General features: G+C 36.2%; 1 protein-coding gene across 2 annotated transcripts in view; it reads right to left on the bottom strand.

Annotated features, from left to right (window-relative positions):
• TBC1D32 (TBC1 domain family member 32) overlaps window positions 1–16,127 on the bottom strand; it is a 232,465-nt gene that overhangs the window by 81,014 nt on the left and 135,324 nt on the right. The window lies entirely within an intron of this gene.

Here is a 16,127-nt window from a genome sequence, read left to right on the forward strand (position 1 = left end):
AGGAATCATCTTTGGATTTTCCAAAGATTGCTCAGAATTTGAATTCTGAGTAATTTAAATTGTTTCAATATAAGAAAATTAACATTAATTAGGTAATAATAACATCAAATTAATTTGCACATTTAAGAATAAAAAAAAATTTCCTTTAAGGGTAGGCTAGGATAAATGTAGTCTCAGAATTTTTATATATTGCACATATTAAAATTCCTAAGTATAAAATTAGAAACTAGCTATGTCTGTTCAGGGTAACCACACTGAATGAAAATCAAAGGATACCTTGTTCTTTGCTATTGGTCACCCTACATAAATATTGTCACTATGTCTGCATACATAAGCACAGTACTTGCCTATCTGGATTAAAAACCAAAACAAACATAGAGGCAGTATGATATGGTGAAAAGATCTAGGTTTGTATAACAGCTCTGCTATTAATGACCTCAGGGATAAAATCACTCTAGGTTTCATTTTTCTCATTTGTAAAATGGTGAAAAAGAATGAAACTTAGAGGACAGAGGCATGGCAGATTTGGGTTGTATTTTAATCATTACATGATTAAGTCTCTTCCAACTCTCAATCCTATGATCCTATTTATAATGTATCTAGTAAGTACAAAACATTGGGCTGGATTCTAGGATAGATATAAAACTTAGTTCTTTTAACTGTGGTAAACCCCAATGACCTGTCCTGGCCCCCTTTCTATTCTTTCTCTATATCTCTCACTTAAAGATTAAATTAGCTTATGTAGATTTATCACTTTCTATGTGAATAATGCCACAATCTGAATAATTAGCTCTGATCTCTTCTGATCCCTAGTCCCACTATAACCAATGTCCATTTGGGTATTTCAAAATGAATGTCCTATAATTTGTCTCAAATTCAACATGTACAAAACAGAACTTGGTGTCTTTCCCCCTGAATCTATTCCTCTGAATTTCCCTATTTTTAATTTTTTTTTAAAAAACTTTTGCTTTTTGGTGAGGCAATCAGGGTTAAGTGACTTGCCTGGGGTCACAAAGCTAGTAAGTGTCAAGTGTCTGAGGTCAGATTTGAAATCAGGTCCTCCTGACTCTAAGGCCGCAGCTCTATCTACTGTGCCAACCAGCTGTCCCTTGAATTTCCCTATTTCTTTTTTTTATTTGCTTTTTATTTTTAACATGTGTTTTTAAAACTTTGAGTTACAAATTTTCTTCCTTCCTCCCTCCCCACCCACCCTCACTGAAGAGGCAAGAATCTTGATACAGGTCATAGATGTGTAGTCATGCACTACACATGCATAGTTGTCATGTTGTGAAAAACTAAGTGTATTTCCCTTCACCCTATCCTACCCCCATTTATTCTATTCTCTCTTTTGACTCTGTCCCTCCTCAGAAGTGTTTGCTTCTGATTATCCCCTCCCCCAATCTGCCCTCCCCTCTATCAACTCTCTGCTCTCTTGTCCCTTTCCCCGTTATCTTCCTGTAGGGTAAGATAGATTTCCATACCCCATTGTGTATGTTATTCCCTCCTTAAGCCAAATCCTATGAGAATAAGACTCACTCATTCCCTCTCACCTTCCCCCATTTCCCCTCCACTGTAAAAGCCTTTTCTTGTCTGTTTCATGTGAGGTTTACCTCATTCTACTTCTCCCTTTCTCCTTCTCCCGGTATAATCCTCTCTCACCCCTTAATTTTATTTTCCAGATATCACCCCTTCATCTTCAACTCACCTGTGCCCTCTATCGATCTATCTATACATACATATATTTTTTTTCCCTCTCACTACCCTAATATTGACAAAGGACTCATGAGCTACATTATCATCTTTCCCTGCAGGAATGTAAAGAGTTCAAGCTTAATGAGTGTCTTATGATTTCTCTTTCCCATTTATCTCTTCCATGTTTCACTTGAGTCTTGTATTTGAAAGTCAAATTTTCTATTCAGCTCTGGTCTTTTCCTCAGGAATGCTTGAAAGTCCCCTATTTCATTGAATGACCATTTTTTACCCTGAAGAATTATACTCAGTTTTGCTGGGTAGGTGACTCTTGGATGTAGTCCTATGTCCTTTGCTCTCTGGAATATCATACTCCATGCCCTCCAGTCCCTTAATGTAGAAGTTGCTAAATCACTTGAATTGTTTCTTTCTGGCTGCCTGCAATATTTTTCTCCTTGACCTGGGAATTCTGGAATTTGGCTATAATATTCCTAGAAGTTTTACTTCGGGGATCTCTTTCGGGAAGAGATCGTGGATTCTTTCAATTTCTATTTTGCCCTCTGGTTCTAAAATATCAGGGCAGTTTTCCTTAATAATTTCTTGAAAGATGATGTCGAGGCTTTTTTCCTGATCATGGCTTTCAGATAGTCCAATAATGTTTAAGTTCTCTCTCCTGGATCTATTTTCCAGGTCAGTTGTTTTTCCAATGAGATATTTCACATTCTCTTCTATTTTTTTTTCATTCTTTTGGATTAGTGTTACAGTGCCTTGATTTCTCAAATTGTCACTAGCTTCCAATTTCTCCATTCTAATTTTTAAGGAAGTATTTTCTTCAGTAATCTTTTGGACTTCCTTTTCCATTTGGCCAATTTTGCTTTTTAGGGCATTCTTCTCCTCATTGGCTTTCTGGACTTCTTTCGACATTTGGGCTAGGCTATTTTTTAAGGTGCTATTTTCTTCGGTATTTTTTTGGGTCTCTTTTAGCATCACTCTCAGTTTTTCCTCTACTTCTCTTACTTGCTTCTCAAAATCCTTTTTGAGCTCTTCCATGGCCTGGGACCAATTCATATTTTTATTGGAGGCTTTGGATGTAGGAGCTTTGGCTTCCTTGTCTTCTTCTGGTTATATGTTTTGATCTTCTTTGTCACCAAAGTAAGATAATATAGTCTGACTCTTTTTTGCACTGCTTGCTCATGATATCAGCCAATTACTTGAGTTATAAACTCTTTGTTAAGACAGGGGTCTGTTTCTAGTGTGGAGAATATACTGTCCCAAGCTTCAGAGGTTTTGTGCAGCTATTTTCAGAGATACTTCTAGGGACCTGTAAATTTTCAGCTCTTCCAACGTGCTATGATGAAGGGAGAGGTGTTTGTTCCTTTCCTGGCCTATGCTCTTGTCTATGAGTGACCACAAGCATTCTTTTCTGCCTTGGAACTGTGAGAATTTCCTCTTCACTGCCACTACTAGCTCCACCACACCAGCGCTCCTCCTTGACCATCACCCAGAACTATGACCCAGATCCAAGCATGGGCAAAGCAAAAGAATCCTGCACCAGCAGAGAGATTCCTGCAATCTGCCTCTGATCAGCCACTTGATTTCCCCTCAGTTTGTGGGCTGGAAGCTCAGAAGGCAGCCGCCGCCCCAAGGCCAACCTTGGGGAATGGGGCTGGAACCTTACCATACTTCTCTCTCAGCACCGCAAAAAAACAGGCTTTTCCCACTGACCTTCTAAGTTGTCTTTGGCGTTTGTGGGTTGAGAAGTCTGGAAACCGCCACAGCTGCCTGTGATTCACTCCTCTGAGGCCTGCTCCAGGTTTGCTGTAGCCTGCGCGCCCACGCCAAACTGCGTTCCTCTCTCTCCCAGCCTAGCATGATATACTTTTCTGATCAACCATCCAGGTTGTCTTGGGCTGGAAATTTGTGTCACTCTGTCTTTTTGTGGGTTCTGCTGCTTTAGAATTTGTTTAGAACATTTTTGTAGGTATTTGGAGGGGTATGGGGGACAGCTCAAGCAAGTCACTGCTTTTACTCTGCCATCTTGGCTTCGAGTTTCCCTATTTTAATGAAGGACACCATCCTTCTAGCATTTCAAGCTTGTAGCTTCAACATTATGATCAATTCTTCACTTCCTTTTAAAGCACATGTCAATTAGTTGTCAAATATTGTCATTTCTACCTCCACAAAAATTTCTTGGCTCCTTCTTACTATTTACATAGTCACTACCTTCTTTAAGATTTTCATCAATTCCTCATTTGGATTTCAGTAAATAAGGGCATAAATAGTTCCACTGCAACAATTATCTCCCTACTCCAATCATCTTCTATACTGCTGCCCTTTTCCTAAAATTCAGGTCTGACAACATTGCAGTCCTATTCTCAACTCCAATGACCAAACTCCCTTTCCCCCTTCCACATACATTGCCTCTAGGATAAAATAAAAACTCAAGTTTGTCATTTAAAGTCCTATGTAACCTGGCCTTTCCCACTCCTTGCCCTTCCCTCCTAGCTACTAGTACCCTTGCTGCTGGAGCCACCTTTATCAATCAATATGTATTTTATTCTGTACCTACTACCAGGAACTGTAGTAGGTGCTGGGAATACTAGTTCAAAGAATGAAGCAACTCCTACTCTCAAAAAGCTTATATTCTAATGGGGTGGAGAAAAAAAAGTACATGTATATAAATAAATACACAAACACATATGTAAATATATATTCAGAATAAATAAAAACAATAAATACAGGTAATTAAATACAAGGTAGTTTGGGAGGGAGGGAACTAAAAGTTTGGGGAATTAGGAAATGTTCATGTAGAAAGTGATGCTTGAACAGTGAACTGAAGTAGGAAAGGGAGATTCTGTGAGGCATGGGTGAGGAGGTAACACATTCCAAGTAAGTGAGGCTGCCAGTGAAAAGACATGGGGATGGAGAATGGGTGTTGTTTGTGCGGAATAGTAAGAAGACCAATTTAGCTGGTTCACAAAGTGTGGAGGGGAAAGAGTATCAAATGAGGCTGAAAAGTTAGGTTGGGGCAAGGCTGCAATAAGCTTTAAAAACTAAAAAGAAAAGTTTATATTTTATTCTAGAAACTGTAGGAAACCATTAAAGCTAACTATGTAGGGGACTAACCTGGTCAGATGTGTGCTTAAGAAAAATCTCTTTAACTATAAGCAAGGGAGAGCAAGGAATAGTTTACCTGTCAGATTTAATGAGAACAGGAGAATTTATGACCAAACAAGAGATAGAGAACATTATGAAATGCAAAATGGATAATTTTGATTACATTAAATTGAAAAGTTTTTGCACAAACGAAGCCAATGCAACCAATAGCAGGAGGGAAGCAGAAAACTGGGAAAGAATTTTTACAATCAGTGGCTCTGATGAAGGCCTCATATCTAAAATATATAGGGAACTGAATCAAATTTATAAGAATACAAGTCATTCCCCAATTGATAAATAGTCAAAGGATATGAACAGGCAGTTTTCAGATGAAGAAATTATAGCTATCTATAATCATATGAAAAAATGCTCTAAATCACTATTGATTAGAGAAATTCAAATCAAAATAACTCTTAGGTGTCGCATCACACCTATCAGATTGGCTAACATGACAAAAAAGGAAAATGATAAATGCTAGAGAAGATGTGGGAAAACTGGAACACTAATGAATTTCTGGTGAAGTTGTGAACTGATCCAACCATTCTGAAGAACAATTAGGAACTATGCCCAAAGGGCTATAAAAATGTGCATACCCTTTGACCCAGCAATACAACTTCTAGGGCTGTACCCCAAAGAGGTCATAAAAATGGGAAAAAGACACAGATGTACAAAAATATTTATAGCAGCTCTCTTCATGGTAGCCAAGAACTGAAAAGTGAGGGGATGCCCATTAATTGGGGAATGGCTGAACAAATTGTGGCACATGAATGTAATAGAACACTTGTGCAATAAGAAATGATGAGTAGATGGATTTCAGAAAAAACTGGAAGGACTTACATGAACTGATGCTGAGTGAAGTGAGCAGAATAAGGAAAAGATAGTACACAGTAACAGCTACATTGTGCAATGACTAATAGTGACAGATTTAACCCTTCTCAGAAATACAAGGATCTAAGACAACTCCAAAAGACTCATGATGGAAAATGCTATCCACATCCAGAAAAAGAACTATGAGTCTGAATGCAGATCGAAGCATACCATTTGCTTTCCTTCTCTCTTTTTTTTTGTTTGTTTCTTCTTTCTCGTGGTTCTTCCCATTTGTTCTAATTCTTCTTTACAACATGACTAATGTGAAAATATGTTTAATAAGAAGAATCACTTTAGCAGCAGTGTAGAACAGTGGTGTCAAACTCAAATAGAAACGGATCCTTGTGCTCTTTATACTAGCTTAGAAAATGACTATATTTTATTATATTCTTATTTATTTTATTAAACATTTCCCAATTACATTTCAATCTAATCTGGGTCACACTTAGGAGTTTTGGAGGCTGCAGTGAGTTTGACATCTTTGGAGTACAGTAGGGATAGAATGAGGAAAGGCTTGTGCCATGGATATTAATGCAATAATCTAGGTGAAAGGCAGTGAGGGCCTGAACTGAGGTGATCAGATGCGAGAAATGATGTACAGATAAAAACAGCAAGACCTATCAACTAATTAGATATGTGCATTAAGGGAATATAAAAAGTTGAGGTAAGATCAAGGTTATGAAACCAGAAGAGTGGAAGAATGGTAATGTCTTTGACAGCAGCAGAAAAATTTGGAAGAGGGATGAGATTGGGGTTAAAGATAATAAGTTCTGTTTTGGACATGCTGAATTTGAAACGTCTATAAGATGTCCAATAAGAAACGAAAAATAGGTGACGAGTGATGTAGGACTGAAACTCAAGGGAGAGATAGTCAGGATATTGATCTTTGAATCATCAGCATAGCAATGGTAATTACACTCAAGGGACTTCAACATGGTCACCATGAAAGAAGATGTGTAGAGACAGAAGAGGGGTTCAGGACAGAGCCTTGGAGTAATAGCTATAGGTGGAATATTGATAGAGATTATCTAAAACTACTGAACAACAATATCAGCCAACAAAGAGAACTTGAGTATTCAGTCATATCGGAGGAGAACTAGAAGAATGCAGTATCACAAAGATCCAAAGAGGACAGTACACAGGAAGAGAAGTCAACCCTTCAATGTCAGAAATTGGGAGAAAGAAAGAAGGAAGGAGTAGGAGATGATTCCAAGAGGTGTGTGATGAAAAAAAGTAGAGGGAGTTTAGATGACTGGGGGTATTGAGGGGAAGGTATGGTGAAAAGACAGAATGTTTGGAATAGCTTCGGTGGTAAATGAGAAAAGGAAATCTTTAGAGAGGAATAAAAGGATTGTTTTGTTACAGTGACAGCCAAGTTTTTAAAATTTCATTTTAGTCATTTTTTATTTTAAGTTCCAAATTTTTTCCCTCCTTCCACACCCTCCTCCACCCATTGAGAGGCAAACAATATGAGTGAGGGCCAATTTAAAGCTGGTTAACATGAATTTATTATGTATCAGGTGTGTATAGTAATGTGACTTCTTCCAGCTCTGTTCAGCATCAGGCTAATAGAAGATGAGGTAGATGGTGGAAGTAATCCAGGGCTGAGGTTTGGCACAGGATAAGGAGTGAGTGACAATAAATGCTTGACTGACAAGATACAGTCTCTGTCTGCAAGGAGGGTTGTTACCAGCTTGGAGGGATCAGAGAAGGTTTCACAGGCTGTAAAAATATGTATTAAAGTATTTCGTCCATTGAAAAAAGTATATATCTCTAGAATAACCTAAAGAGATATCACAGCAATTATCAAATAAATCAGTTATATACAGGATAAATAAGAAATTATTAAAAGTGGGAAAGAACTAAAATTAAATACCTCTTATCAGAGGTAGCACTTGAGCTGATCCTTAAGTGAAGTCAGGGCTTAACATGGGGGTTAGAAGAGAGAACATTTTAGTTATAGGAAACAGTCAATGCAAAGGCATGGAAATGGGAGATGGCACATTATATGTGAAGAACAGCAGAGTCCAATCTGGCTAGACCACAGCATGCATGGAAACACTTACTAGCTGTGTGACCTTGGGCAAATCACTTAACCCTGTTAGTCTCAGTTTCCTCATCTATAAAATGAGCTGGAGAAGGAAATGGTAAACCACTAGAGTATCTTTGCCAAGAAAATCCCAAATGGGGTCACAAAGAGTTGGACCCAACTGAAACAACTAAACAACAACAAGAAGTAACGTGTAAGACTACAAAGAAGTTAGTTGCAAGTCAACTAATAATTGTCGACCTTGAGATTTTAATTTTACTCTGAATGAGCAATATCTTGAATAAGCTTTTTTACTCTGAATTTAGCAGTACAAATTCATGCTAATCTAAGATGCAAGATACTCATTTTGTACCCAGGATAAAGCCAAACAATGATTTTTAAAATGAAAGCATCCATTTCAGACTTATTGTATCTTAGGTGGTTCAAATTTGGGGGCAAAATATCCAGATACTGGCATTAAGCTAATATTTTAGTTCAATGCTTCAATTAATGTAATAGTAACTAAGTAATTGTACATTTCTAAGCAATTTCTGAAACTAGGAGCAAAAAATCAATTTTAGCTAGCTAGATATGCAACTATACATTCATCACTGAATTGAGAGAATTCTTAATCAAATCTGAACACATATATGTTTGAACTGAATGGAATTAACAATTTACTGAGGACTTTGCAATGCTTTTTTTTCATGAAACTCAATTCAGTATGATGATATGTGACCTACATATCACTGTTCTCTATAATAGTAATGTACTTTAGAAGAAAACACTAATAATCTATTTGAATTAGGGCATACACTTTTATTATATTTTCAAAAGGAGTGAATGACTTGAACAAGTCCACCTATTCTTTCTTGCCCAGTCTCTGTTATAACTAGTAGTGTGCATTTGCAAAACTGGCTATGGATTATATACGCAGTCTGTTTCCAATGAACATGGCCATACCTACTGATCCAGATAGACCTCAAAAATGTTTCCTTCGAGACTCAGCTTAAATTCTACCTTCTTAGACCAATTCCAACTCCACCAGATGCTAGAACCTTTCCCTCTCAAACAATCATCTATTTTGTATGTATCTTGTAGGGACCTAGTTATTTACATATTGTTTTCCCCATTGGAATGTAAGATACTTGAAGACAGAAACTTTTTTCTTTGTTGCTTTTCTAATCCCTTAATGTTTATCAACTGGATAAGTAGCAGATTTCATAATAAATATAAATATTTATTAAGACATAAAAGGTAAATATCTCTGATTTCAGAGCTCACAACCCTAAGTAATTGAGCTAAGTTAACAGAAGTTTTCCTTCACTGTTACTTGAATGACTATTTATTGCTAGACAAACAGAAAATAGTATATTTATTAAGCACTTGCTATGTGCCAAGAACTATGCCAAAAGCTGGAAATACAAGCAAACAAGAAAGTCCCTACTCTCAAGGAACTTATGTTCTAATAAAGATAACACATAAAGGGGAGCTAGGAGGGACAGAAGCAGAGAGAGAAGTTCCTAAAGGCAGAGAATGGAAATGGCCTAGAAGTGAGTAAAGTACTAGATTCAGGTAAGATAAGGACCAAGACGGAAAATTGGAACCCAGGATGGCTCCAAAGGCAGAGTCCAAAATAAAGTAGAGATGACAGAATAAGTGGAGATGGCATTATGATCAGTATATGATCAATAACTTCTACCATCTATATCCTTAAGAATGAATGGACTCTACCCCTGGAGTTGGAGGTCAGAGGATCTGGAAGGTTTAGATCCGGCCTCTAATCTTATGACCTCCAGTAAGTAGCTTAACCTCATTGGGATTCAGTTTCCTCCTCTACAAAATGATGGGGTTGCATTACCCTAAATAGCCTCTGTGGTGGCTGCTAGTTTTACTTTTATGGTTCAATCAACAACTGAAAGAGTTATAGAATGTGTCCATCCAGAAAGGAAAGTATAAAATATCAGTAACCAAACTTAGAATTCTTTTAAATACATACCAAGAATTTATAAACTGTGGGTTTTTTTCATTATGAATTTTTTCTAATATAGGTCCAGTCCCTAGAATAAAAATATTATTACAGTTTATGAGATAAGACACCATTAATGAAACTTGAAAATCAGATTTTTATACTAGACTGAGGAAGAAATTTGATAACAGGGAAAATTATTATTTGGCAGGCAATAGGGAGCCCTTGAATATTTTTATATCAATACTGCCTCATCATGGTATGGAAGTGACTCTGTGTTATGCCAGTAAATTCTGGCACATTCTGTTAAACTGAAAAGTCTTTGAGTACAGAAGTATAGTGAAGTAGAAAGAATACACAACTCAAGAGTCAGCAGAAACATAGCTTCCTATCCCACCTCTGCCATTTATGCTCTTGCGTAGCCATGCACAAGTCACTTAATCCCTCTCAGCCTCAATTTCTTATATGCAAGGATAACATATGTAGTATCAACTTCATGTCTGCGCTGAGCTCAAATGAGAATATTTAGAAAGCACCTCACCAAAATGTTATATAAATGTCAGTTATAAGTGTAGCGAACGTTTATAGTCTGTATGTCAGCCTAGCCAAGTGTAAAAAGATTCGGTACCCAAAGGTTGGCCTCTAGATGACAAATGTTTTGGCCACAGAAACTCATGAAAACATCAACTGAGGTGAAGAGGATTTTTGTGATCAGCATGAGTGGAGGTAGGACAAATCAGCTAAAGCAGAACTTTTGAGGTACTTAGATAAAAGAATGATATTAGATCTGTGCTGTAGGAAAATGAATCTGGAAGGGGCACTCAGGATGAATGGGGGTAAGGGAAGAGGTGGGAATTAGTTAATGTAAGCAGAGAAAAGCGTTCAAGGCATTACAGTAATTCAAGTAATGAGGAACTAGCCTAGGGTAGTGCCAGTGGGATCACAGATTTTGAACTGCAAGGAACATTAGAGATATCTAGTCCAACTCCTGTGAGAACAGTAAGACCCAAAAGGGTTCAGTGACTCATCTAGAGTCACAAAACTTATAAATGGCAAAGTCAAGATTTGAAACCAGGCCCTCTAATCTCAGATTCTGTCTTCTTCCCTCCAATCATACTACTGAGATAGAATTGATATGTCATGGGAAAAAAGGATAAATTTATAAGATAATGTTTAGATAGACTCAGCAGACTCTGGCAATCAATTAGATGGAAAGGGTGTATTTTTTGTAATTGCTTAATGCATGTTATTTTTATCTGCATGATTATATTTTAAGTTCTTTAAGAGTTCCTTAAATCCCTATACTTCTTTTAGATCTTCTATAATAATAAACAGAAAGATATGCATTTAGCAGCTTCTTAACAAGTTGGTCAGCAATTTATTGATGTTCTTTGAACCTATGTTACTTTTCATCCATAAGAATGTAACTCAGATCAATTTATTCCTCATGATCATTATAACTATCAAAATGTTTATTAAAGATTCATATTCATAATACTGGATAAGGTAATTTCTGTATAGATGGAATACTAACTTTTGGGAATTTTAATCTAAAAGCTTTTGTTCTTAGCTCTAATTATTTATGCTTTAAAATTTCTGATGTTGTGATGTTTGATGCACATACTGGTAAGGCATATTAAATTCTGTATTTGGAAACAAGAAGTGCTTTCTTAGAAGCACTTAACCTTAGCTGACTGACAGGCAATAATCAAGTGAGAAAATATGCGAAGTTACAGATCCACTGTTTTTATCATTTATCTAAATGGGGGGAGGAAGATGGTGGAACTGGGGAGGTGAAGAATACAAGAATGTACATGTACAGTTCATTTAAGCCTTCTCAATGAAATGACTAGTGAGTACAAAGATGTGTCAATTCAGTCAAACAGCAGGTATAAGTAGGTTTTTAGATTGAACTACCATTCTTTGAATTAGCCTATTTCTGTCAAAATTATTTAATTCTATCCCTTCTTTTATAAAAATTTCCATCTGTTTGCATATTGTAATATAAGTGGTAAAAGCTTATATTTTGGCAAAAGTCAAACATTTATTACATGTATACTCTATGCCAGTCACTGTGCTAAGTACCGGGGTTGTAAAGATAAAGAACAGTCCCTCCTCTCAAGGAGCTCACACTCTAATGGGGAAGACAAAATGTAAATAACTATGTGCAAACAAACTATATACAGGCTAAATTGAAAATAATCAACAAAGGGAAGACATTAGAATTAAGGGGAGTAGTAAAAAGTTTCCTTTAGAAGAAGAGAATTTTAGCTGAGACTTGAATGAAGCCAGGAGACAGAAATGAAGAAGGAGAGTCTTCCAGGAACAGGGAAAAGCTAATAAAAATGTCCAGAGTTGGGAGATGGAGTATCTTCTTTGAATAAGAGCGAGGTCAATGTCATTTGATCATAGAGTATGTGGGAGTGAGTAAGAAGACTGGAAAGGGGGAAGAGGGCAGTGAAGAATACTTAATTAATATTTAGCTTTTTTCAGTCTTCTTTATTGAAGATGATCCTTAAACTACAGGTGATAGAACAACAGAAGTTAAGAGGAAATTGAAACCCTAGATAGGTGAAGAAAAATTAAGACAGTACTTAGTAGCTCTCATGGAACTCAAGCCATAAAATCTATAAATTATAACCCAGAGAATTGAGAGAGTTTGTAGATCGTAGGATCATAGAATTATGTATTTTCGCTGATCTTCTGAAGAGTCTTAGAGGTGCTGCAGGACTGATTTTCAAAAACTGTTCATCAGATTAGAGGACAATGAACAAACCTGTTTCCATTCAAAAAACAGACCCTCAGCATTCCTTAAAAAATAACCTCTATGGTATAGAATATTCCAGGTTTGTCTCTGGTAGTGAGGGCATTTAGGTCATAATCAGTGAATAAAAAAATAAATCATGTCAGAGTAAGAATAAATGGAATGGATGCTAGAAAAGATTAGTGGAGGCTGGTAGGCAGGGTACCTATGGAAGACCTGCTGTATTTTTCCTAGGTCTCTTATTGTGTTATTGTGGAATGTGGCACAATGAGATGGAAAAAATAAGGATGCCTATGGTGGTCCTGGGTCATGATTTATCATACTCTGGAGCCAATACTAGAATTAGGAAAGTCTCAAAGATGGAAGCTGTATTCAGCCTTTTACTTAGCCTATCTGAACTACACCAACCAAACTCGAATTTAAGTCTCATCCCAAGGGAAAAGGAACGAGTGATTGGAAGTGGTTACATTTATATTTAATCAAGAAGCATTTATTAAGCAACTACTATGTGCTAGGCACTCTTCTAGGTGATGAGGACACAAACGAAAAAAATGAAATCATCCTTGCCTTCAAAGAACTCACATTCTTTCTGGGATGATAAATGACTAGAATGTCATTTGTGAGGAAAAGCAAGAAGGCTAGTTTTGTTAGGAGTTCAGGAAGAAGAGAAGAAATACAGGATGTCCCAAAAGTCAGTTCAGTTTTAAGCTTTAATAGCTATAAAATGTTTTAAATGCCAAAGGAGTTTGCATTTCATGGTAGTGGTAATAGGGAAACACTAGAGTTCTTTGAGAAAGAGGTCAAAGTGGTTATTAAAAAAGCATTTCAAATAATACTTTGGCAGCTAAGTAGATGGTAGATTGGAACACTAGGAGAATTGAGGCAGGGAGACCAATTAAGGGACTAAAGCAAAGTCCTGGTGCTGAGGGCCTGAGTAAGGGTGGTGGTAGCATGAGTAGAGAGGAGACAGAAGTGAAAGATGTTGTGGAGCCAGAATCAACAAGATTTGACAATAGATTGGATCCATTGTTGATGTTTAGTTCTTTCAGTCATATCTGACTCTGTGACCTCATTTGGGGTTTTCTTGGCGAAGGTACTGGAGTAGTTTGCCATTCCTTCTCCAGCTCATTTTACATATGAGGAACTGAGGCAAACATGTTTAAGTGATTTGCTCAAGATCACACAGCTAGTGAGTGTCTGAGGCCAGATTTGGACTTAGGAAGATGAGTCTTACTGACTCCAGGTCAATATATTGCATCACTTAGCTGCCCCAAACAGAAATAGGGAAGTTTCCAAAAGATCTGGGTTCAGGAGAAAATGAATTCCGTTTTGAGGATGATTTGTTTAAAATGCCTACAGTACATGTAGTTCAATGATTCTAATGGGCAGGTGGTGATGCACAATTGAAGCTCAAGAGAGAGAAGAAAACTGAAAATATTGATCTGGGAGATGTCTTTATAGTGATAACAAATCCTGGGAAGCTATAACTTCACCAAGAATCAGGATAGAGAAAGGCTCAAGATGGAATCATCTAGTTTACCCACAGTCAAAGGATGGAATTTAGATGACGAACCAATAAAGAGGCTGAGGAGTGGTCAAACAGGTAAGGGGAGTACCAAAAGAATTCAGTGTCATGAAAATCCAGAGAAGAATGAAGGAAGAGGGGTCAATAGTTTCAGATATTTAGAGGTCAAGAAGGATGAGAATTTAGAACGTATTTTGGGATACGGTCAATGTGAAATTTTCTTTGCTTAACTATGCATGTGTTTTCTAAAAAGATTTTATTTTTCTTTATTATTTTTTCTTTTCTTCCATGGATTTAGGGTTGGTGGGAGGGAGAGAAAATGTGCTTATTAATTGAAAAAAAAAACAAAAAAAAGGAAAAGGTCACTGGATCTGGTGATTAATAAATAATTCTTAACTTTGAAGAGAACAGTTTAAATTGAGTGGTGAGATTAGAAGCTAGGAAAAGAAGAGAATTAGAAAAGCAGATTTAGAAATAAAAAGTAAGCAGCTTTGTCTAAAGTTTTGGCTATGAATTGAAGAAGAAATATAAGATAATAGCCTGAGAAGAAGGCAAGATGAAGAGATGCTTTTGTAAGGAAGCATATGTTTATAGGCAGCAGGTAAGGAATTTGTATACAGGGAGACAGAGAAGAGGACTGATCATTGTGTGTATGTATGTGTATATTTATGCATGCCCATACACACACATATCACTTTACCCATTTGACTATCATCTTTAAATGAGGCAGGTGGACTCGAAGGTCACTTCTAGTTCTAAGTCTACGATTCTATAATGTTAGTATATTATTTATATACTAAGCTAAAAATCTGTCTCCCTATAGCTTCCATATTTTTGTCTTTGCCCTCTGGGTCTAAGTAAAATGAGTCCATTGAAAACTTCCTTAATTCTTCCAGGTGCAATGGATAAAGCTCTGGACATGGAGTCAGGAAGATCTGATTTCAAATTCAGACAGACACTTAACTAGCTGTGTGACTCTGGGCAAATCACAGAAAGCTCTGTTGGCCTCAATTTCCTCATCTATAAAATGGGGATAATAACAGGATAAAATGAGATATATGTAAAGTACTTTGCAAACTTCAAAGCATTGTATAAATGCTATTGTTAAAAATAATAATTTCCTTAGAAAAATCTTAACTGTAGTATTCCTTTCCTTTTACATGAGATAATGAAAAAAAATGCAGGATTTGAAGTCAAGAGACCTGGGTTTCTCTAAGGAGATTGGACCTTTTCAGTTCCATTCTACCACTAAAGGTAGGATCCTGTGATCTTAATTTAAACATATCTATTCAATTAATTATAAGGATAACCTATAAGGGATAATTTTTCCCATTTGTATTCTTTTTATTCTCATTGAATAGAAAAAAACCTGGAGATCCTAAGTTTACTGTTTTTGAATACATATCAACATAGGACCATTATAGATGCTGCTTTATTTTTTTTCATTATTTATAAACCTACAACACAATGACTACTGAAATGGACTATTTAAAAATAGATTTACATTGTTTAATAAATTATTGCCAAAAAAACCCTGTTCTATGGCATTTATAATTACTTTGTTGGCATTAAATAAAACACACATCATATACAAATATACCTTTCAGAGGTATAATATAGTAATTATTCATGTTGTTTTAATATGTCACTTATCCTGTATAAATGTTACTTTTTTGGAAATCCCATGGAAAAAATTCTAATATTTTGCTTTGAATTTTCATCCTCATTTTTTAGTTACTTAACAGATAACATACGAATTAAAATTTATAACGCATGAATGTTGACATTTAGAATCTCTTTTAAATTATAGGTTTTAATAAAAAAGCATTCCATTATTGACACCAAAACTTGTTTTGCTTAATGTCTTTCTATTTTTACCATAAGCAAATATCCACTGAAAAAATTTTTTCAGTGAATGACTACTCCAGAAAATATACTGCACTCAAATAAATTGCTTTGTCATTTTAGAAATTATACTGCTTACCATTTCTTAAAAACAAAAGTTACTTTATTGATACTGAGGTTAACAGGACATATGAAGAGTATTAAAATGTCTTTTGTGTCCAAGGAAAGACAATAAATGTATGAAACTTTGAGTATTCTAGAAAGGTACATATCATTTGTCTAC

The sequence above is a fragment of the Vombatus ursinus genome, unplaced genomic scaffold, assembly GCF_900497805.2.
Source record: "Vombatus ursinus unplaced genomic scaffold, bare-nosed wombat genome assembly UNPS02006779.1, whole genome shotgun sequence".
Lineage (NCBI taxonomy): Eukaryota > Metazoa > Chordata > Mammalia > Diprotodontia > Vombatidae > Vombatus > Vombatus ursinus.